This window comes from Neoarius graeffei, chromosome 26 (genome assembly GCF_027579695.1).
Source record: "Neoarius graeffei isolate fNeoGra1 chromosome 26, fNeoGra1.pri, whole genome shotgun sequence".
In the NCBI taxonomy this organism is placed as follows: domain Eukaryota; kingdom Metazoa; phylum Chordata; class Actinopteri; order Siluriformes; family Ariidae; genus Neoarius; species Neoarius graeffei.
This window is the reverse complement of record NC_083594.1, coordinates 47,432,421-47,456,586: the sequence shown is the minus strand read 5'-3', so window position 1 is coordinate 47,456,586 and position 24,166 is coordinate 47,432,421. Positions and strand designations below refer to the sequence as shown.

At 43.3% G+C, this 24,166-nt stretch overlaps 1 protein-coding gene across 2 annotated transcripts in view; it reads right to left on the bottom strand.

Moving 5' to 3' along the window:
• fhit (fragile histidine triad diadenosine triphosphatase) overlaps positions 1-24,166 on the bottom strand; it is a 623,061-nt gene that overhangs the window by 472,280 nt on the left and 126,615 nt on the right. The gene's annotated exons all lie outside the window — the stretch shown is intronic.

The window sequence follows — 24,166 nt, the reverse complement described above, 5'->3', positions numbered from 1 at the left end:
AATTACTGGCAAATTGCTGTGTTATAGAAGAATAAAATGCTCTCAGATGTTGTTTCGTTTTTTTAAAGAAAATATTCTACTTCAAGGTGAGACGAACTCCGCTTCACGTCAAGACACATCAGCCCACTCCTTTATCCGTCTCATCCCTGTTTAATTCCTTCCTTCCTTAATACTTGCACTGCCGCTTCAGTGTGTATCCCATCCTTGATAGCATCCTTTTAATATCTGAGCACCATGACGTACGCAAAACCATGATTCTAGGCTCATTCCACCATGAATTTTCCACCCTGTTCCAACCCCATCCTGTAGCATTCCCAACAAAAAATATATGCAAATTGAAAAAGACCTAGAGAAGCGCAAAAGTCAAATAATCGCTCACATGAAAAGCGCTGGTGTTTATCAAATCACAAGTCTGACCGACAGCTGCATCGAAACCACAGATGCTGCCATTACCATTTCAATCAAGCGGGTTCAAAAATATTTGCAAATAGAGAGAAGCAGCGTGACACCTTTTATATTCGGCGAGCAGGAGGCCGCTGTCGGAGCCACCACGCTCTGATGAGTGTGCAGCAGGCGGAGACGGAAGCTTCAAGGAAGTTAACGACTGATGTGTGGAGCTGCGGCTGAGCAAGACTGTGGTCACTCCAGCATGAGAGAAATACTGAAGATGAAAAGCATCCACGTGTGTGTGTGTGTGTGTGTGTGTGTGTGTGTGTGTGTGTGTGTGTGAAGAGCAGGAAAAACATTCATACTGAATTCAAAGTGCTGGTCGATTCTGATTGGTCAGAACACGTTGATTAATTTTCAAGAAGAGCGGCTATGAGAATAGTTGAGGAGTTTACAGGATTTGTAAACCAGGATAGCTAAAGAAACTGATTCAGTAAATCAGTTGAAAACACTGCAAATTGAGACGAGAAGGGCACTCAGGAGAGTGCATACCTCCACCAAGCTACACATCATTGACATCAAAATCAAATCACTTGAACCTAGGATAATACTAAAGCTGTACACCAAATTTCATCAAAATCTCTTCACTACTTTTTGTGTTATTTTGGGAACAAATGATAACATCATGGATCCACATACATATCTGGATTTGTATCAAAATCTAATCAGTAGTTCCTTGTCCCATGGATAACCTTTCCTCCAAATTTCATCAAAATCCGTTCACTACTTTTTTATGGAATCAATTTTGTGCCAAAATGTTCATACAATACTTTTGAAATATCAAACAAAAACGACAAATCAAAATACAAAAAAAACACAAAAAAAAATTTTTTTTAGACTGGCAAACAAATTATTTATGTAATCGTGCAAAATATCAGTCTATTACTCTTCAGAAACCTTTTATTTTTGTTCCGCGTCTTTCTCAGTTTTGTTTGACGCAATTTATTTCGGTTGCGATTCCAGCTTTCTCGTTTGCGCTCCCTGACTTTTTGCTTGCAGTTTTGGCACAAACTTGACGTGTGGGCGGGCTGTCCAGGAACGCATTCCCATTGGCTAACTTGTGTTTGACTGACAGCTACGCTCAGCCATTCCCTACTCGGATTCTGGCGGACTGTTTGACGAGTGACCGATCCATTGACGGTAAACAAGGATCGAGTGGACTTCAGTGGCGACTATGATACTGAATTTACACTTTGTTGAATTAATTCAATATCATAGTCGCCACTGAAGTCCACTTGATCCTTGTTTACCGTCAATGGATCGGTCACTCATCAAACAGTCCGCCAGAATCCGAGTAGGGAATGGCTGAGCGGAGCTGTCAGTCAAACACAAGTTACCCAGTGGGAATGCATTCCTGGACAGCCCGCCCACACGTCAAGTTTGTGCCAAAACTGCAAGCAAAAAGTCAGGGAGCGCAAACGAGAAAGCTGGAATCGCAACCAAAATAAATTACGTCAAACAAAACTGAGAAAGACGCGGAACAAAAATAAAAGGTTTCTGATGAGTAATAGACTGATATTTTGCACGATTACACGAATAATTTGTTTGCCAGTCTAAAAAAATTGACTTTTTTTGTATTTTGATTTGTCATTTTTGTTTGATATTTCAAAAGTATTGTATGAACATTTTGGCACAAAATTGATTCCATACTTTTTGAGTTACGTTGGGAACAAACAAACGGAGGCGAAAACATAACCTCCTCCAACAAAGTTGTCGGAGTTGGTCATAGTAGAAGTGTAAATTTAGGAGATTGAAGAATAAATTAAAGAACATAATCAGAACATTAAAAAATATTTATATTTCAGCAGTTTTCTTACCTAGGTCATGTCATTTTGTACATCCACTGCAGTGTTGTACAGCTTTAAATGTCTTTTAATAAATAGTAATAATCAGATACCATGAAATAAGGTTATTTGGTTATTACAGCATCTTTTGTTTTCTTATCATTTCACACCAACAAGCCAAAAGTCCAGCAATCCACATTCTCTGGATTCCAAGCGAGAACTCTTCCACTGAACATCTCACTCGACCCGACTCCAACAGTCCACCACATACTGCACACTGGATCCTGGCCTCCTTTCTAGTTCTTGAACCCTGAGATACCCCTGCTCACAAAATCTGACCTTTGAGAAGTGTGGTCTGGTGTGGTGTGGATACCCAGGTGGGCAACCCATCACCTCAGACCTAAGTCCATCTCTGTGTCCATAAATCCCTGACCCACAGCAGTAAAAGCATCCAGCGTCTTCCCCCAGGAACTGGATTTCAACCGAAAATCAATCTGGATAACTGTGGCTGGAAAAGAAAACCGATCCCTTTTCATTTAAGGAGACAAAACAAGGACACCAATAATCTTTTCTTTTCTTTAACAATAAATGCTTTTAAAGGTCAATGCTTACAAATCAGAGCACATTTTTGTCCACCCCTATAAAATCAAGCTTTAAAAACAAATCTGAGACAGTTTTAGCAACTAACTCTCAGACTATTCCTGAGTAGGGACTGTTTATGGAAACCAGGACTCCGACAGTATGTGTAAAGAGTTTACGGTACAACATCAGCATAAATTGGCCTTGTTATTGCTGCACACGGCACTCTGGATTTAATATTTACTAGCTTGCTATTCGAACAAGACTTATGGTCCCCCCATTAAAAACCCCACAAACTTGAGTCACCGATTTATAGCCCAGATAAAACAGCAACGGTATTTTAGACGTGAGCAGAAGACCTATTTTCTCGTCCATCAGCCGCCTCCAGTCAGGATTGTCAATATAAACACCGGCATCAGTTTTCAAGGGCATGCAGTGCAGAGGGCTGCCTGGATGACCTTCCACCCTGATTATGCAGACAGGGACAAGCTGCTAAACACCTCATGCGCTTCCTCTGTGTTCGACTCTTTTGAATTATGGACAGCGGACAAAGGAAAGTGTTGCAGTGCCTTCGCTATGCCTGACAAGGTTAGCCACTCTTTCTCGAGCTTAATGGGGACAGCAGTGTTCTATATAACAAGGCTGCATAAGATAAGGTTTACAGAGTGTTTTAACATTGCGCAAAAGTACAATTTCATGAATCAAGGTTTGACAATTCAGGTCTAAGGATGAGGACAAGAACATTCTCAACTCCAAGCATTTCTGGCATATATTCCTATTGGGTTGTGTTTATTATTTTATATTACTTCACTGTATTTGGATTGTGTTTGCTATGTTGCATTTCCAACATTTACTGGACTTGGGTTAAGGTTAGGATTGTATTATGCTGCCTTTGGGTTGTAACAATGCAACAACCTTAATGGAGCAACAAGGTATGTCTTAGGGATAAAAGTATGTATTCGGACCAACTTTCCCATTCAAATATTATTAAATCAAGTCATGTCAAATCACATTCGAATAGACAAATGTATTGAAAGGCTCAGAATTAATGCATGCTTCCTTTTTTATTTATTTTACTTTATCTCTAATTTTTTACAACATGAGTCAATGCGGCGGCACGGTGGTGTAGTGGTTAGCGCTGTCGCCTCACAGGGCCTTTCTGTGCGAAGTTTGCATGTTCTCCCCGTGGGTTTCCTCCGGGTGCTCCGGTTTCCTCCACAGTCCAAAGACATGCAGGTTAGGTTAACTGGTGACTCTAAATTGACCGTAGGTGTGAATGTGAGTGTGAATGGTTGTCTGTGTCCATGTGTCAGCCCTGTGATGACCTGGCGACTTGTCCAGGGTGTACCCCGCCTTTCGCCCGTAGTCAGCTGGGATAGGCTCCAGCTTGCCTGCGACCCTGTAGAACAGGATAAAGCGGCTAGAGATAATGAGATGAGATGAGTCAATGCTCTGAATATTTTTTTAAATACAGCATGTGTCCTCAATTAAATTAATTAATTAAACAACAGTACATGAAAGAAGTCATTCTTTTTTCATATGGTCAAATATCAAATCGTGTATACTACGTTTCAGGCTTGTAGTACTCGAGTCTGACTCGTGCCCTAATTTTCAGGACTCGTGACTTGACTTGGACTTGAGCACTGATGACTCGGACTCGTGCATTAACTGCATTCGGACTCGTAAACTGGAGACGAGGACTCTGATTTTTTTCTTTATTTTTTGTAACATGCCATAATAATTTGGCATAAGATATTTATATCACCATTAATTTTTATACTAATTTCGTGCAAGAGAATGCACACTGACCCGTTCATACATCATGTTCAGGGACAAACTAACGTTAATGGCGCTAAAACACCTGGAGAGACGCCCCAGGATTGTCCGCTTTGCTTATACAGACTTCTCGTGCAGTGGAAAAATAATGCACTGCTACAGTATGTGTTCCATATGTAGAAGAACTATCGAGGAGACGACGGGGACGACCTCGAACTTCAGTCGCCATTTGGAGAGACTCCACCCAGAGAAGGAAGTGACACGCTATGTTTATTGCTCTGTTGATAGTGTGGTTTGCTTGCTGAGCGATGGACTAGCTAGTGTTAACCCTCTCTCATGTTATTTGCCCTGTTGATAGTGGGCAGGGCTTGCTAAGTGATGAACAAGCTTTTTATCTGTAGCCTGTTGACTAAAATGGGGCAGTCGAGCAGGAACGTTAGTCCAACACAGTAGCAGAGACGCTTTCACATAAAGGCAGCAACAGGCACCGTCAAATGGTGTGGATGGAGTCTTGTTCTCGGACTCGACTCGAAATTTTCTTTAATGACTTGGACTTGAGCACTGGGGACTCGAGACTGGACTCGGACTCAAGGTTTCGTGACTCGACTACAAGACTGCTGCATTTCTACCTACTATACAGACTTTATAGACTTTCCAATGTCATTATGTTACACTCCATGTAGTAAGCATGCGTAGTAAATATGAAGCCTTTTGGGATGCAAAAAATCTAAAAACTAAAATCTATCTAACTATCATTATTTTTTTTTCGTTTCCGTTTCCGGTTGAGAGTACGTCGTGCGCGTTCTGGCTGCCGCTTCTCACCAGAGCTTTTTTTTATTTTATTTTTATCTTCTTTCTTTTTCTATTTTCATTTATTTATTTTATTATTTTTTTTCTGTGTGTTTGTGTAGTTTGATGTTTGTTTGAGTGTTTTTGTCCGCCGGTTGTGGTGTAGCTCTGGACCTAATTTGGGCGTCGGTTCCCTCCAGGCCTTGGTTCGGCGTGGGTGATGCCTGTGCTCCCAGCTGTGGACTGCAGTGAGCCTGTTGCTCATTTTACATGGTGGTTGTCCAGCGCTCTGTGCTTTAGTGCTTGGCGTGATGTTCCGAGTGATGTTACTCGGTGGCGTCGCAGCGGCTGTGCAGGCGGTTTGGGACACACCAGTGCTCTGCGTGGCGGAACTTCTCTGCTCGCTGTGTGGATCCACGGCGTGGTGTTCGAGCGATGTTGCTGTCGGCGTCACGGCGGCGGTGCTGGAGATGTGGGACTTGTTTTCGTGCGCCTTTTGGTGGGACTGTGGCTGCTACACCACGGGAATTATATCCTGACCCCTACTTGGTGGACTTTTTACTTTTTATTTATTTTATTATTATTTTTTTTTTCCTTGTCTATAATTGTAAAGCGTCCTTGGGTTTCTTGAAAGGCGCTATATAAATTTAACTTATTATTATTTTATATTATTATTATCATCAACAAGAGAACATTAGAAGTGATGAAATTAATGAAAATGGATCGATTGAAACAAATACTTAAACAAATTTGAGTTTTATGGGGGTCAGGTCATTTCAGAAAGTGGTGATACTCAAATGCCACTGGCTTACATGAAGTAAACAGTCTGAGTTCAGGTCCAGGAGCGAGACGTTTAACTGATTTCATGTGACTGTGTTGTAAGGTCCATGGAGACTGCAAGCTGTGGCCTCATTTCAATCCACAAAACACACGAACTCAACATAAAGTGATTCAAATCCCTATGGTCTAGGCACCCACAGTACCGTAGGACCACAGAATTCTCCTCCATCTCCTGCTGCCTCGTCTCATCCTCCTTCTCCTCTCCCTCCTCCTCATCTGTCACCTTGTCCTCTTCTGAACTTGTCACGGCTCTCAAAACAATAGCCTTGCAGCAGCAACAAGCTGAGGAGCTGCCACTGCGTATCTGATACGAAAGCAATAAATCTCCTTGCAGTGATTCAGCTGAGCTATCACACAGCCTATGGTAAAAAGGAGGAGGGCCAAGAAATGTCAAAAGGATACGCCGGTCAAAGGAATGGCCTCCTTAGTGTGAACATTGAGCAAATTAAATAAAGATAAGACTAGTGCCTCGGGACCACATGCATACATTGCGACAGGAAACGAGGTCAAAGTGGGAAATTTAGATATGATCACGTCTTCGTGTGTACAACAATTACAGTCTCATCACGGGATTATTCATGGATATTTCTTACGGTAATGCTCCATTACATTTAATTCACTTGCCTTCAGTGTCACAGCTTTATTCATAGGCTCAAGGTGACACTATAAAAAAAAAAAAATTCACACCCCCATACTCACACACATATTGTATACACAGATACTTGTAGACTTGAATGATTATTGTACACAGTGCGTTTTGTGGAGTCATTCTCTCCTTGGGAAAGATTCAGACAGACAAACAAAGGAAGAAACAATAGCAGATGGAAACTACAGCAACTTGAGGGACAATCGCCATACTCAGACAGCTCTCTAAACAAATGCATGATGGGACAGCAATGAGAGTGCTGCCCCCGAGGGCTTTGTTCGAAAGAAAAGAAATCAGAATGCACAACGGAAACAACGATATTAAAGGTGGGGTCTGTGATTTTTTTTTTTTTTAAAGGTGAGAACATTTGGTAAAAAGAAAAAAAATAGACTCCTGTATAATATACACTGTTGAATTGTATTTTCAAGACATCAATCGTTTGGCAAAATTACAGACTACTCACGATTTAATGGACTATATCGCGAGTTCGCCATTTTGTAGCGCTGTCCGAATGTATAGTGAGAATTATTACACCCTATATCGTAGACTCATTGCCCTGTGTCCGAAATCGCTCACTCGTTCACTACTCCCACTAGAGGGAATTACTATATAGAGAACTATATAGTGAGCTCATTGGTGAAATAAAAAAACGCTTTCGGACACTACTATGTCGCGCTGGTACTGTATTTACGTCATTACTGTCATACAATTAAAACGTGCCAGATCAGTCGGCTGGTGGGTTTTGAAAATAATAAATACATGCGTGTATTTTTGTGATAAATCCATATTATACTGAGTGGATTTTCCACATTAATAAATACAAAGTCCCTGCATCTTTCAGTTTTGTTTTTTAAATCAAGGCTGAATATTTTCTTCTTTGCCCTTTATTAAATCAAATTTGAGACTTTTAATTTGATTTCTTTCAGCGCGACCACAATGCATGATGGGATCTATTGCTTTGGTTAGTGACCATCGTTGTACACTACTTTTCATGATGCATTGTGGGATACTTTGAGTGCACTATATAGGGTTTGAGTGCACTAAGATTTCGGACAGCACTACAAAATGGTGCCTTCACTATATAGTGCCCTATATAGTGAGTAGGGAGCGATTTCGGACACACAGATAGTGTCCCACAATGCATCGTGAAAAGTAGCGTACAACTGATGGTCACGAACCAAGCAATATATACCGTCATGCATTGCGGTCGGACTGAAAGAAAAGCTGTTTCAGAAGGACTGTTAAGTATTTTAGATTGAGTATAGGAGTAGTTTGTTTTTCGATGTGGGCACGAGACAAATTTATAAGTTGTGGAACGAAAATGGCAATAATAATGTAGTGCCTTGGGGTGAATGGACGGAGGAAGAAACACATTATAAACCGACATTCAAGCACAATTAAAAATAGTAAGAGAATAGAAAATAAGCTAAAATAGAATAAGACAGATAAAATACAAGAATAAAAGTTCTAGTTCAGAGCGAGAAATTAATCAAAAGCCTCAAATTTGATTTAATAAAAGGCAGCGGTAAAGAAGAAAGGATTCAGCCTTGATTTAAAAGAACTGAAAGATGCAGCAGACACAAAGTACTTTGTATTTATTAATGTGGGAAACGCGCCCAGTATAATATGGATTTATCACAAAAATACATGCATGTATTTATTATTTTGAAAACCCACCAGCCGACTGATCTGGCGCGTTTGAATTGTGCGACAGTAATGAGGTAAATAACAGCGTGGCAGAGTAGTGTCCGAAAGCGTTTTTTGTTGTTGTTGTTTTTTTTTCTATTTTACCAATGAGCTTGCTATATAGTCCTCTATATAGAATTCCCTAGACAGGGAGTAATGAGTGAGTGAGTGATTTCGGACGCAGCGACTGACTCCACCTTTAATATGTAGATACCAATTTGTAAAGCCTGTATGCTCACAAACATTTCTTAAACCAATCATGTTATAACAGTGAAAATCCCCAAAATCCCCATGCACAATTATTCTCCCTGCTCTAACACAACGTTAGCATGTAATTGTCTTATTAGCGAGGTAATGAGTTGCAGAAGGTGTGCAGAGGAAACACTAAAACATGCAGTACAGGAGCACTGGGAAAAATTCCTTTAGAAGATAATAGAGTACTAAATACTAAATATATCCTACTCTTTTTTTTTTCCTTCTGAGGAACAATGGATTCAGAAACAGCATCCCACTCTGAGGGATGTCTTATGAAATGTCAAATGATTAACAGGCTTGCTTTACATGGTGTAAATGCAGTCTCTCTCTCTCTCTCTCTCTCTCTCTCTCTCTCAGTGAAAGGTTGTATCTGCCTCCACGGTTCACTGTACTGTACAAAAACATGCAGCAGTCCTCCAGAGGAGAAGTGGGAACCATCAAAATTAAGATGCAAGGCTCTCGCTCATCACACTATAACAAGCACAGAGGAGGGTGAGAACAAACAGGTTTTCACTTTCCCATCGAGGAGAGGCTTAAAGCAGCATGGTCTCGCACTTACAAACTCATAACAATTCACGCAACTCAATTCATATCAAAGTTAAGGTTAGGATTAAGCATGGAGTTAGTGTTCAGTGGTAGGAAATCAAACTTCATCCAACATCATCCTGGTTCTGTGAAATTCCAGAAGTAGATCTTAAAAATATCGAGTCATTTTAAAGGGGAATATTTCTTTTTTTACATAAGTAAATTTCAAAAGGCAAAGAAGACCTTTGACTTGTTCGTTCTGCTACATGTAGTCATGGTGATGTAGTTCCCGTGACATGGTTCCTGTTTTCAAATTGCTTGCCAGGAGTTTCTTGCCAGTGTCGGCATTTCAACTATACCCTTTTTCTGTCTTTCAATTCTATTTTCTATTTTGCATTATTGTATTATTTTGGCATACTTTTCACTTTACCCTTCTTTTCTCCCAATCTAAAGACAGCACACAGAGCCAGTTCATGTCGGATTTGCCTAACATATCAACAAATCCTTGACTAAGGTACATTTAACCCTCATCATGGCAAACTTTTGGCTTGTTTGGTGTGTCGACTGCAAGATGTTTCATCATTCTTCCTCCATCGTTAGTAATAGCTTGATTTGTGATAAGTGTGTATTAGATAGCTCTCTGATGGAGGACACTGCAGCATTAGAAGTGTGCAGCCAGACTCTAGAGAGGGTTAGTGAGAGTGAGAGCAGTGTAGTTTCTGTAAGGGAACGTTTAGATGCCTTAGGCAGCGTTAGCTGTACTACAACTCCAGAATTAGAGCACTCACAGTGAGGCAAAAGGGTGATGACTCAGCAGTATAACCACAAAGCTAAAGCTATTGGTAAAGTTCACCCACAGGAGCACCACTCCTCTCTGTTTCATGTGTCTAATAGGTTTGCTCTCCTCAGTGATGCCCCTGATGAAAAAAACGAAAGACCTCTGGTTATAGAAGACTATCTTCGGGCACATGAAATTAGCTAGGCCTTTAGTGGCACCAGAAGCTTTGATGTATACCAGCAGCCAGGACACCAGACATAGCAGATAATCCTAGGGTCTTAGGCAAGCATAGGTTTTCAAAGGCAGGCATTCGTGCTGAAGTTAATGATATATGCCTTTGCCAGTCAGAGGTCGCCAAGAGTAACTTTGTAAAGGCATATAAATTAGCGAAGGCAATGTCCAATGCAGAAATAGTTTCTAGCCCATCCTCATGCGACGAAGCGATGTAGCTTACAGCAGGTTCTGGTTGTTGAACTGCTGAATGTAAAGGTGGTGCTCTGAAAACAATGTGAGCTTTATAGATAATTGGAGTAGTTTTGAGGGTAAGGCTGGCCTGTTAGGGCGGAACGGTATCCATCCCACTCAGGAAGGTGCTGATCAGGGTTGCGTCTCCTTGCTTGTGTGGCCTGACCTTAGTGCAGCTTTTGACACCAATGATCATACTATTCTCCTTGATGGACTAGAAAATGTTGTTGGAGTTGTTGGAAAGGAACAGCCCTCTCCTGGCTTAGGTCTTATTTGACTGACTGTTATCAGTTTGCTGAAGTAAACAGTGACTTCTCTTCACATACTAAGGTGTGTGAAGGACATTAGACACTGGAGGTATATTAGCTTCCTTCTACTTAATTCTGACAAGACAGAAGTACTTGTACTAGGACCACATGCAGCTAGAAGTAAGCTTTCTGATTACATAGTAAATCTGGATGGCCTTTCTGTGTCCATCATGTGCAGCAGTAATAGACCTTCTTGTGTGATTATTGACTCCAGCCTTTCGTTTGAAGCTTATGTAGCTAATGTTACTAGGATATCCTTCTTTCATCTCAGAAATATTGCTACGATAAGAAATATAATGCCACTACACAATGAGGAAAAATGATTTCATGCTTCTGTTACCTGTAGGCTGGATTACTATAATACCTTACTGTCCAGGCATTCTAGTAGGTATATAAACAAGCTCCAATGAGTCCAGAATGCAGCAGCAAGAGTCCTTATTAGAACCAGAATATATCAGTACAGTACATCACCCCTGTCTTATCCACACTGCAATGCTCCCCAATCAAATTTCACATTGATTATAAAATACTACTGTTGACTTATAAAGCACCAGATGGTCTTCCGCCACAGTACCTGAGCAAACTTTTGGTATTTTAACCTTTTTGGTTTTTCATACTTTTGCCACTCACAGATACACAATATTGGATCATTTTACTCAATTAATAAATGAGCAAGTATAATATTTTTGTCTCATTTGTTTGTGTTCCCTTTATCTACTTTTAGTACTTGTGCAAAAAAATCTGATGACATTTTAGATCATATTTATGCAGAAATATAGAAAATTCTAAAGGGTTCACAAACTTTCAAGCACTACTGTGCCTTTTAAAGGACAAGCAGGATCTATGATGATACCGATAACTGCTAACATAAGCCTTGTCACCTAGCTAGCAAGCAGAAAATGCAATGTATATTCTCATTAATTCTCAGATAACAGCCAGCGGTAAAATAATACAGAAACACGCATTTTCAAAGCCACTTATCCATTGCGGGTCACGGGTGAGCTGGAGCCAATCCCAGCTGACTTTGAGCAAGAGACGGGGTACAGCCTGGACAAGTTGCCGGTCTGTCATGGGACGAACACAGAGAGACAGACAGACATTTCACACTCGTATTCACACCTATGGGCAATTTAGGGTAGCCAGTTGGCCTAATCCACATGTCTTTGGACTGTGGGAAGAAACCAAAGCACCCTGAGGTAGCCCACATGGAGAGAACTCAACACAGACAGGTGTTCACTTTTTTTTTTTTACGTGAATTTTTTTCTACCCGGATCATGTTTTTGGCTACTTTTCTGAATGAGGCCTGTGCTTCTACAATGCAAGAACGTTTCATAATTTTTCTGATGATACCAAAACTGAGGTTAACACTTCAGGCCAAACCAACTTTTCTTGGATTTCCGTTTATGTTTAGTCATTTAATAGGTACTTTTATCCAAAGTGACATCGAAATAAGGCAATTCAAGCACAAACTTGAACTGGATTTTCTGCTTACTTGGCTCTCTGGCAAGCCTGGGATTTGAACCTACCGTACAACCTTCTGGTTTCTACCACACAACCATCAGCACTGACCTTTCAACTATCACTGATCACAAAGCACGCGAAATCTAAAACTGGTTTAGAAGGAAGAAAAAAGTCTACAGTAATTAATGATTTTTTTTCATCTTGCCCCAAGGGCAGAACTTTGAAAATTGCATCAGTCATCAGTATGAGCACTGGTTGTGTCAGCAATAAATGTCTTCCAATTAGAAGCTCCATCATTATTAGCTGGCCTCAATGCAACGTATATGAGATGAGTAGCTATAATAGGTCAAAAGGTTGAGTTTGTCATGCATAAATAAATACATGGATTGCGAAAAGGGACGGACTCCAAGTCACTATGAATATGCTGACATGAACTCAGTGTATGAGGTCAGAGAGAATCAGCAGAAAGCTAAGGTGAGATGATAGGCTCGATAATTGTGGACGTTTTGATTGTGTTGGTTCAGATACATCTTATGTGGTTATGGAAATCTGTGCATGTTTATAGTTATTCTGTTGTGTATGTAATCTGATTATTTAGAGAAAATTTTCATTACACTTTTATTGAAACAAATATAACTGAAAAATGGATAATAACAGCAAATTTTCCCCCATTTATACCTGTAGTAGTTTAAAAAATAACAGGAAAAAAAACAAAATTGCTACATTTATAGAAAGCCCATTTATAGATTAGCACTAGTTTATTCTGAGACACTTTAACAAACACAGTGGTAAAGACATCCAGTATGCCTAAAGATTGTCTAATGCCGGGACAAGACGACATGATATTTTTGTCTTTCAAGCCGGTCACCATGTCAGATTAGGCAATCATAGTACCATAAATTGTTGCTGTGTCTGGGTTGGGAGACTGGCAAGACTACAAGTTCAACCCTGACCAATCAATCATCGCTCACATCATCATCAGGGAGGAGGGCCAAGAAATTGTCAATCATGGCAATCAAGAAACACGTAGCAGGAGTCATCAAACGAGGCAAGAAAATACAAAAAAATTCTGACATGCTAGACTTTTCGTTGGTGTGTCGTGGTGCGATTGTGTCTACAGATGAGGACCAGCACATCAATTCAGCGGACTCTCGCTGAAGGGATCTCATCAGGACCAGAGACTAGCTACGGGGCTGGAGCCATCAGAAGGAAAATGGAAGCGTTTTCATAGAATTTCATAGCCTTACCCTCCTTGACAACATGGCTTGTTACCTCACCCGCGATGGAGTAAGTGGGGTGAGGTAATCAGTGTGGTTTGTTTATTTGTCTGTTAACAATCTAGCATCTAGACGGTTGCACCAATTGACTTCAAATTTTCAGGGTAGGTGAGCAATGGTCCGTAGATTACCTGATTAAATTTTGGGAATAATCAGGTCAAGGTCACCGGAAAGGTCAACCTTTCAGACTTTTAAATGTCTGAATGGCCTTGCGCCTTCCTACTTACAAGAGCTTTTGACAGTATATAGACTTAAAAGAACCTTACGTTCCTCTACTTCTGCTATCCGGCTTGTCCCAGTCTCTACTGTTAGGACTAGGACTGTTTTGGCCTCTAGAGGCCGCTGTTATTTCCTTTTCATGTCGTGTTTATTTTGGCCTCTAGAGGCCGCCACTGTTCCTGTGTTTTGTGTTTGTGTTAATTGCCTAATTATCTTCACCTGTGTCCTTAATTAGTTTGTCTATTTATACCCCTGAGTTCAGTCCTCTTGTCACGGAGTCTTTGTGCTGTTATGTTTATCTCCAGTTTCCTTTGTACTGTGTTTTTTGATCTTCTTAGCTTTTGAATTTTTGCACTTTGCTTTTCTTTTGGATTATACTCTTTGTTTTTTTTTTGTCTTTTGTTTTGCCCTGTATATAGTGTATATAGTTTAAATAAACCTTTTGATTCTTTTTCTACTTCCGCCTCACGCCTCTGCATTTGAGTCATCCCCCTGGTGGCCTAGTGGGGGTTTGCTGGATTATCACACCAACGAACCAGGTTCGAATCCCAGCAAAACCCTAACAGAAAGACTCCGTCATGACCGACTCAGCAGAGGCTGCTTCAACTGTCTACCCGGCCAACCTTCAGGGAATTATGGCAGCTTTGACACGCTTCGGAGCGACCATGGACGCTCATGGACGTACGCTCACCAGCCAACGTGAGGCCCTCACTCGCCACGAGGAACTGCTTCAGCAAATTGGGAAAACCCTGGCACAGCTGACATCTCTGCCTGCATCTCCTGCTCCTGATCCAGTTCCTGCTCCTGATCCAGCTCCCACTCCTGCTCCAGTGCCTCCTGCAATGCTGCCTTCTTCACCTCGCGAACCCAGCCTTCCTGCACCACAGAGGTATGACGGCAAGCACAGTGAGTGCCGAGAGTTCCTTACCCAGTGTCAACTCACCTTTGAGCTTCAGCCTACCACCTACACTACGGATCGCCGCAAGATTGCCTTTGTGATCACCTTATTAGCTGGTAAGGCGCGAGCCTGGGCTACTGCTATCTGGCAAAGACAGGGACCTGAGTGCTTTGATTTCCAGCTGTTTTCTGAAGAGATGCTTCGGGTCTTCGATCAGGCAGACATCAGTACCGACGCAGCCCGAAAGCTCATGTCCATCCGGCAAGGAGGAAGCGTCGCAGATTACGCCATCTCGTTCCGAACACTCGCAGCAGTAAGTGGATGGAACGAGACTGCCCTGGTGTCAGCTTTCCACCATGGCCTGTCTGACCCCATCAAGGACGGTCTGGCCTCTATTGGATGCCCAAGTGACCTTGAAACCCTCATCTCACATGCTATTCGTCTGGACAACAGGATGAGAGAACGCCACCAAGCCTTGAGCCCCCCCAGCCTCCCTACCTCTACCTGGAGACCGTCTACCTCCTTCAGTGACTGTCCAGAACCCATGCAAGTGGGTCGTACTCGCCTCTCCGCATCTGAGAGGGAGCGCAGAAGGAGGGACAAGTGCTGCATCTACTGTGGCAAGCCTGGTCACTTCCGAGCATCATGTCCCGAACTCTTGGGAAAAGGACCGCCCCGTCCAGCCGAGGGAGGGTTGTGACGGGGCCTACCCTCTCTCCCGGACTCCCTGGCCAAGGAATCTACATCCCGGTCTCCATCTCCTGGGGTGAGTCTGTCCACTCTTGTCAAGCTTTGATAGACTCAGGGGCGGCTGGGAACTTTATGGATATTCACTTCGTCCAAAGCATCAATATTCCGACTGCACCTCTTGAAGTCCCACTGTCTGTGTCTGCCCTCGATGGCCAAGCGTTAGGTGATGGAAGAGTCACCCAAGTTACTTCTCCAGTTTTCCTCCAGTCTCAAGGTCACAAGGAAGAAATATCCCTGCACCTGATTCCTTCACCTGAGTTCCCAGTTATTCTAGGCCTTCCTTGGCTTACTCGCCACAACCCTCGCATAGACTGGGTAACAAGCCAGGTTGTGGAATGGGGCCCTGCATGCCATGCCTCTTGTCTGCTCTCTAGCTCTCCTGTGTCTCCTGCCGAGCCCCCTGATCTCACCGAGTTATCTCAAGTTCCCACAGAGTACTGGGATCTCAAGGAGGTATTCAGCAAGAGCAGGGCCGCCGTTCTTCCTCCGCACCGGGCCTACGACTGTGCCATCGACTTGCTCCCTGGGACTACCCCTCCTCGTGGCAGACTGTTTTCACTCTCTCAGCCAGAACGCAAGGCCATGGAGGAATACCTCAAAGATGCCCTGGTCTCTGGGTTTATTCGACCCTCCACTTCACCTGCTGGAGCCGGCTTCTTCTTTGTCGGCAAGAAGGATGGGGGGCTCCGACCATGTATTGATTACAGGGGCCTGAATAAGATCACTGTGCGCAACCGATATCCCCTTCCGCTGATGTCCACAGCTTTCGACCTGCTCCAAGGCGCCACCGTCTTCACCAAGTTGGACCTACGGAACGCATACCACCTCATCCGTATCCGACAGGGAGACGAGTGGAAGACTGCCTTTAACACCCCGTCTGGGCACTACGAATACCAGGTGATGCCCTTCGGACTCACCAACGCACCAGCTGTTTTTCAGGCCCTAATCAACGACGTCTTAAGGGACATGATTAACCTATACGTTTTTGTCTACCTCGACGACATCCTTATCTTTTCCAAGACCATGCAGGAGCACCGCCACCATGTCCGCCAGGTTCTCCAGAGGCTGCTACAGAACAATCTGTTCGCCAAGGCCCAGAAATGCGAATTTCATGTTCCCGAGGTCTCCTTTCTGGGATTTATTGTACGGACAGGCCAACTCCAAATGGACCCTGCCAAGACCCTGGCCGTCCGGGATTGGCCTACTCCCAAGTCCGTTAAGGAGGTTCAGCGGTTCTTAGGATTCGCTAACTTCTACCGCAAGTTCATCAGGAACTTCAGTTCTGTGGCAGCACCCATGTCAGACCTCACCAAAGGGACAGGTGGATCTTATGGCTGGTCTCCTCAGGCAGAAAAGGCGTTCAAAGACCTCAAGGACCGCTTCTGCACGGCACCCATTCTGGTTCTCCCGGACACCTCCCAACCATTCATCGTGGAGGTGGACGCCTCGGACAGTGGTGTCGGCGCGGTGCTCTCTCAACGTTCGGAAGGAAAGCTGCACCCCTGCGCTTACTTCTCCCACCGCCTGAGTCCTGCTGAGTCCCGGTACGATGTGGGGGATCGAGAACTGCTAGCGGTCAAACTGGCCCTTGAGGAGTGGAGGCACTGGCTGGAGGGAGCACAACATCCATTCCTGGTTTGGACTGACCACAAGAACCTGGAGTACCTCCAGCAAGCCAAGAGACTGAACCCTCGACAGGCTAGGTGGGCCCTGTTTTTCAGTCGGTTTGACTTCACTCTCTCATACCGCCCCGGCTCCAAGAACACCAAACCTGACGCACTGTCCAGACTGTTCTCTGCCACTAACAGGGAGAATGAAGTCGGGCCTATTATCCCTGTGTCCCGGATTGTGGCCCCTGTCCGCTGGGGTATTGAGGAGGCTGTCCGACGAGCCCAACGCCAGGACCCTGGTCCTGGGACGGGGCCACCAGGCCTCTTGTACGTCCCACATCAAGCCCGGGCCAAGGTTCTCCAGTGGGGTCACTCTTCCCCTCTCACCGCCCACCCGGGAGCTCGGAGGACCCTGGACTTCCTGAAAAGACGCTTCTGGTGGCCTAACATGGAGAAGGAAGTAAGGTCATTTGTCCTGTCCTGTGAGGTTTGCACCAGAACCAAGAACCCACGACAGCGTCCCCAGGGTCTCCTGCATCCTCTGACCATTCCCCGGCGTCCCTGGTCCCACGTGGCAGTCGACTTTATCACGGGTCTCCCTGAGTCACAAGGTAACACGGTCATTTTGGTCTTAGTTGACAGATTCTCCAAGGCCTGCCGCTTCATACCACTGTGCAAACTCCCCTCTGCTCTTGAAACTGCGAAACTTTTGTTTAATCATGTCTTCCGAGTCTTTGGTCTTCCACAGGACATCGTCTCAGACCGAGGGCCCCAGTTCTCCTCCCGAGTGTGGCACGGGTTCTGCAAGGTCATCGGAGCCACTGCCAGCCTCTCCTCTGGGTTTCACCCACAGTCCAATGGTCAGACGGAGAGGCTCAACCAGGACCTGGAAACCACCCTGCGAGGCCTGGCTATGGATAACCCGACATCGTGGAGCACCTGGCTGCCATGGGCGGAGTACGCCCACAACACCCTGCAGTCATCGGCCACCAAGCTGTCGCCATTCCAGTGCCAATTCGGGTTCCAGCCACCTCTGTTCCCGGACCAGGAGGAGGACGCGGGGGTGCCCTCGGTCAACCAATATGTGAGACGGTGTCGCAAGACCTGGAGCAAGGTCAGGAAGACCCTCATACAGACCTCCAGAACCAACCAGACTCAGGCCAACCACCATAGAAGACCTGCACACGCTTTCCGCCCTGGGCAGCGTGTTTGGCTGTCCACTAAGGACCTTCCACTGCGGGTGGAGAACCGCAAGCTTGCTCCTCGCTACATTGGCCCCTTCAAGGTGGTGCGCAGGGTGAACCCTGTCTCCTACCGGCTCCAGTTGCCCCGGACTCTGAGGATCAACCCCACTTTCCATGTTTCCCTGTTACGGCCCGTACTGACGTCTACGTATGCCCCTGCCCCTAGGAACCCCCCACCCCCCCGCATCTTCCAGGGGCAGACTGTGTTCACTGTGAATCGCCTGCTTGACTCCCGCCGGGTCCGCGGCGGGTTGCAATATCTGGTGGACTGGGAGGGCTATGGTCCTGAGGAGCGCTGCTGGGTTCCTGCTCGGGATGTCCTTGATAAAGAACTATGTCGGGACTTCCATTCGGCCCATCCGGATCGCCCTGGGAACGTCAGGAGACGCTCCTAGAGGGGGGGGTCCTGTTAGGACTAGGACTGTTTTGGCCTCTAGAGGCCGCTGTTATTTCCTTTTCATGTCGTGTTTATTTTGGCCTCTAGAGGCCGCCACTGTTCCTGTGTTTTGTGTTTGTGTTAATTGCCTAATTATCTTCACCTGTGTCCTTAATTAGTTTGTCTATTTATACCCCTGAGTTCAGTCCTCTTGTCACGGAGTCTTTGTGCTGTTATGTTTATCTCCAGTTTCCTTTGTACTGTGTTTTTTGATCTTCTTAGCTTTTGAATTTTTGCACTTTGCTTTTCTTTTGGATTATACTCTTTGTTTTTTTTTTGTCTTTTGTTTTGCCCTGTATATAGTGTATATAGTTTAAATAAACCTTTTGATTCTTTTTCTACTTCCGCCTCACGCCTCTGCATTTGAGTCATCCCCCTGGTGGCCTAGTGGGGGTTTGCTGGATTATCACACCAACGAACCAGGTTCGAATCCCAGCAAAACCCTAACATCTACAGACTGAACAATTATGGTTTTAGGTCTTTTTCAGGCGGCACGGTGGTATAGTGGTTAGTGCTGTCGCCTCACAGCAAGAAGGTCCGGGTTCGAGCCCCGTGGCCGGCGAGGGCCTTTCTGTGCGGAGTTTGCATGTTCTCCCCGTGTCCGCGTGGGTTTCCTCCGGGTGCTCCGGTTTCCCCCACAGTCCAAAGACATGCAGGTTAGGTTAACTGGTGACTCTAAATTGACCGTAGGTGTGGATGTGAGTGTGAATGGTTGTCTGTGTCTACGTGTCAGCCCTGTGATGACCTGGCGACTTGTCCAGGGTGTACCCCGCCTTTCGCCCGTAGTCAGCTGGGATAGGCTCCAGCTTGCCTGCGACCCTGTAGGGCAGGAAGAGATGATGAGGTGAGATGAGGTCTTTTTCATCACGTGTTCCGTTTCTTTGGAATAAATTGCCTGACCATGTACGCATTTCCGAGAACATTAATGTTTTCAAAGCCACACTTAAGACATATCTTTATAGGCTCGCTTTTAATCTACAGCTGTTTAGTCTTTAGTTATTAGCCTTTTTAATTATTTATTAAATAGTTACCGAATTATTATTTACTAGTTTGTGATTGTAAAGTGCTTAGATCATAGTTGTATAGGCACTATATAAATTGTATATTATTATTATTATTATTATTATTATTATTACTACTACTTTCGGTCAAAATAGCATTTTCCATTATAACTCAAAAACGGTTGCTGATAGACAGATGTTTACTATTATGATCATATAAGAACTCCCATATGGTCTTTCATTTGGCACCATGATCTTTGACCTTGAAAGGTCAAGCTCAAGGTCATAGATTTTCAAAGGGCTGTAATTTGAAAACGGTTGATGGTAGACAGATATTTACCATTATCAATGTATAGGAAGTGCCATATGGGCTTTCATTTGGCACCATGACCTTTGACCTTGAGAGACCCTGAAAGGTCAAACTGAAGGTCATGGGTTTTCAAAGGGCTATAACTTTAAAACGGTTCATGATAGCCAGATGTTTACCATTATCAACATATAAGAAGTCCCATATGGGCTTTCAGTTGCCACCATGACCTTTGACCTTGAATGACTCTGAAATGTCAAACTCAAGGTCATGGACTATAACCTGACAGCTGATGATTGAGAAATATTACCGTTATCAACATATAGGTATAAAATACTGTAAGCGCTGCTGTGCGAGGTTTGTTTTGCCAGGCAACACTTGTTTAACAGATTACACAGAGACGTACGTGTTTCCGGTTCAAATTCACAACACGCATCTCGTCTGCCGAGTCTGTGGCACTAATCAAAAATTAAGCGCCACTACAAAATAATGCACAACCACTTCAAATAGTCTTGTTTACAGCCTTGAACTCATCACTAATGGTGAAGTATTAAATAAAAGATGACACATGGCCATTCAATCAGGTTAGCCACTTATCTGAACGTTTCTAAGCAAGGAATTTTGTGGAACAGGATCTTAAGTTAATTTTATTTGAATGCACCTGCTGTCGAAAGGAAATAGTCATTCAGTGAATCTGGCAGCAGGTTAGTTATTACTGGTCCTGGAAAATTGTCAAATGATATCACTTGATTCATTCCATAACCCAATTCAGGTAGATGTGAACAAACATCTTGGATTCGACGTCCAGAGTCTATTTCCTTTGCATATGCTGCATGATTTAACTCAAGCCTATAAAGAATTTGTGTTGTTTTATGGTCACATGGGGAAATCAGTGACCTTGAATTAATCAGACAGCCCTGAGGTAGAACTGGCATTTATCCATGCTCTTCAGTCGAGTGAGCTTGCTGTCTGCAAACAAAATGCAGCTTTGGGAAAGTTGTTTGCAGTCTTTACAGGAAAACTGTCAATGTAATTTATGCTATTGCACTTTTTGGCCAATTCTCAATCTACCAACCGGTTGTATCTTGTTGCTTCATCGTACTCAGAGTACAGCTCGAATCACTCAACACACACCATATGGCAAAGTCGAAATCTGAGCCCAACTCATGGAAGCTATTACTGTGAAAACATGTTTTCGAAGTCTTTCATAATTTGGAATGAAAATTCGGAAAAATCATAAAGCACAGAGACAGGACTCGGAATCCAAACCCACATTGGGCGTTTTTTTTTTTTTTTCTTCCCCCAGAGCTGATCTTTGCTACACTTGCAGAAATTCCAATCAAATCTCAGTTTAGTCCTTGAAGGATATCAAATATCCTTGTACTCAATACCGTTCCATGAGATGACTGACAGTAAATAAACATTGCGGATGCCAAAGTTTTTCTGACAACTTTGAGCCTGACAATGGTCGACAAGTATGGTAAAGTAATAACAAACTACAAAAGTACTGCTGGGGACTGGGGAAATGAACACACACACACACACATATAAAAAAAAAAAGAAAAAGAAAGCCTCCCACGAGCTGCTGGAGAGAAAACTAATTGAGACATCTCGGCAAGCGGCTTGACCCGCTGGTCGACGGAGACGCCGTTAGATACACAAACACGCCAACCATCAATCTGAGAGAAAAAAAAAGAAGAATACCGAAAGACTTCTAGAGAAAACTTTCTGTCTTGCCAATTACCAAAACAACCCCATGGTGAACTGCAGCACAGAAATCTGACTTTGAGTTTGGGGAGATTGAAGAATTGAGGGGCTGTTGTTCAGCGGAGATACACTTTGGACCAACCCTATCAAATTGTGCCTTTTCATTCAAGGGAAAGTTTCTGACACAGCCCTTCAAAGGATGCCCTTTAGTTCACTTTTTTCTTTTAGAGGAATTTAGCATGCTGGACATGGTGGACTAAATACAACCTTCAGTGGAGGTCCCTACACTGTGGTAATGCTAGATTTAAGCCGTGTCCTGAGAAAATGCCCCGGACAGTCCGAAAGTTTGGACTAGAGATGGAAGGTGGAGACACGGAGGCTTTAAAAAGTGAAAGTGAGAATGGACTAATGGTGGAAGGATATTAGAGAAGGTACTCTTATGGCGTTTAATGAGCATCTAACCATGCAGGAAATCTAAGGAGACACAGATGGAGTAGAAGGAAGTTAAACCTCTTTACCTTCCACTCAAGGAAAACTTTGCCTCGGTTCGATTTCAGAGGAGCTTTTATTTCTGGATAATTAATTTAATCCATGATTTTTTTTCAGATCACATCACTCCTTTTTTTTCCTATTTTACTTTCCATTCTTGTGACTTCTCCCATCCAAAGATGCACCCAAAAGAACACACACATGGTTTGAATAAAATACACCGCAATTTCCATGTTGATTTGTACTGCATTTAAATGATATTCATTTGAGCTTCATGTTTCTTTTGTTTGTTTTTTTTCCCAAACCTTATTGGAGCTTCTCTCTCCCGGAGCGATAACGCGCATGTGACTGGTCCAACATGATTTTGTTGTTGTTGTTGTCTCAGAGAGACAGACAAAGAAATCTAAATTCGCTGGATAAATACTAAAATGATACAATACTCTGGCTTGGCATGGCCATGACACTAATTCTTACTTTGCTCATGGTGGATTATGTAAATGCCAGTGATCGAAGCAGATGCACTTCCGAGAAGATGCAGGGTAATTGACTATTGTGACTATTGCACGAAATATAGTCTTAACATTTTGAAAAGTTGCGTCTGCATCTTGGATGTGATGGAATGTATAATTCACAAGAATTTCACGTGACAGCGTGAAACAGCATAAACGATGCGAAAGTCTGGAACTGTCGCTATTGTTAGACAATCATGACCTTCCTTGTGAGAACATCAACAAACACCTTTAACCAAAATGAGATATTTTTTTTCTATAAGATTTTTATTCAGAGCGTCACGATTAAGATTTTTAATTATAGTGCTGTATGAAATTGATTAGCTGGATGTTTTAGTAACACGTTTCAAATAATGAACATTGATGACCCTTAATCATGACTCCTAAATAAATTACATGGTATAATCCGTACTGATTTAATGCAACAAGAGCTAAGTTGTAAGTTATTCGATTTCCACTCGAGAATGATGGGATTTTGTTTAGTGACTGTATAAGGACTTGGAATAATTTATAACGATAGGGTGGGGTTTAGTCATACAGCACCCTCCACAATTACTGGCACCCCTGGTTAAGATGTGTTAAAAGCCTTAAAATAAATTCAATTTCTATTGCAGAAGCACTGAAAATTGTACAAAAATGTAACCCTTAACTCAAGTGAATTAAAAAAATAAATAAATAAATAAATAATCCCTGACTAAGAAATAATTATTTTTCATAAAATCACCTGTTCCACAATTATTGGCACCCATAACAATTCCTAGAAAATAAATGCAATTGAAGCATTTCTGTCATTTCTACTGTAGTTTATAAAGTTGATCAGAGTATCTAGGAGCCTTTAATTAGTAATTCATCACATCCTGTTTCCCTGGGGTATAAATATGATGTGACACAGAGGCCTATTTCTCTTATCCACTCTTCAACATGGGAAAGACAAGAGAACACACCATTCAAGTAAGGCAGATGTGTGTCAACCTTCATAAGTCAGGCAATGGCTACAAGAAAATAGCCGCTCGCCTACACCGGCCCATATCTACAGTCAGAGGAATCATCAAGAAGTTTAAAACAACTAGAACAGTGGCAAACAAGCCTGGACAAGGATGCAAGTTTATCTTGCCACCATGCACAGTGAGGAGGATGGTAAGAGAAGTAAAAAGTTCTCCAAAGCTCACTGTTAGAGAATTGCATCAAAGAGTAGCATCTTGGGGTCACAAAGTCTCCATAACAACCATCAGGCGCCATCTACATGCCAACAAGCTGTTTGGGAGGCATGCACGGAAAAAGCCTTTTCTCACTTACAAGCATAAACGTAAATGTCTGGAGTTCGCTAAGCGGTACTGGGACTTCAACTGGGACCGTGTGCTTTGGTCAGATGAGACCAAG